Raw genomic sequence first — 977 nt, 5'->3', positions numbered from 1 at the left:
ATATTCTGTATATAAATTAATTATTTTACAGTCATCGTAAGGTTACACAATAAAGGGTGTGCCGATGATACACAAGCGTTACCTAATCAATTAACTGATTGACGCTTGATGCATATGCAATATAAAATGTTTGCATCCGGGTTCACATAGAAAATAGAGGAAAGAAAACAGGTAATCTCTTTTTAACATACTTGCTTGTTTGACCTTTTGGATATCACACCTTTTGGGGGCTCGGGCCCCCACTTTTTGGCGAAAAATATATAATGTCTGGAGATTTTTGTATGATCGAAAATGCAAAAAAAGGAGGGAAGAAGGATGGGAAAGAGAATGTTTATCCAGTACCCGACCGAGTTACATTTTCTCGCAATTCATATTGGCGGATCTGGGGGAGGGGGTCATTGGTCCTGACCCCTCCCTTGGGCAACAAAAAATGGCAAAAACTAAAGAATTCTAGATCTACCTTTTCAGGACCCGTCAGCTGATTTTTTTTTTTTTTTTTTTTTTTTTTTTTTTTTTTTTTTTTTTTTGCTATTAGAAAATTCGAATTTTGAAGAACATAAAATTAATTAAAACATACTTCAAATGTCGGGAAAGCTCATTTCCCGCCACCTAGGAATCAAACTTTTTCCCTGGGAAGAACCACAGGACCTCCCCCCCCCCCTTCTTTTTGGGATTTATCGATTCATGTAATGTATGTACACACACACATTTACTGTAATAGCAATGGGAAAAAATATCTGACCGTTTTCAAGAGTGGAAAACCTTGAATTACTTTTAAGTTCTTCAAAATTCAAGGTGTTCCCCTCTTGAAAATTATTATAATAAATCAATGAACCCGGAGAAAGGGAGGTCGAGTTCTTCCCGGGAAAATGTTGATTTATAAATGGTGGACAAGGAGATTTCCCGACTTCTGAAGTATTTTTTAATGACTTTAATTTAAAAGACACCTCAGAAGTCGGGAAAGCTCATTTCCCGCC

This window comes from Anneissia japonica, unplaced genomic scaffold (assembly GCF_011630105.1).
Source record: "Anneissia japonica isolate Jap-2015-1 unplaced genomic scaffold, ASM1163010v1 scaffold288112_len223158_cov157, whole genome shotgun sequence".
Classification (NCBI taxonomy): domain Eukaryota; kingdom Metazoa; phylum Echinodermata; class Crinoidea; order Comatulida; family Comatulidae; genus Anneissia; species Anneissia japonica.
This window is presented reverse-complemented; position numbering follows the sequence as displayed.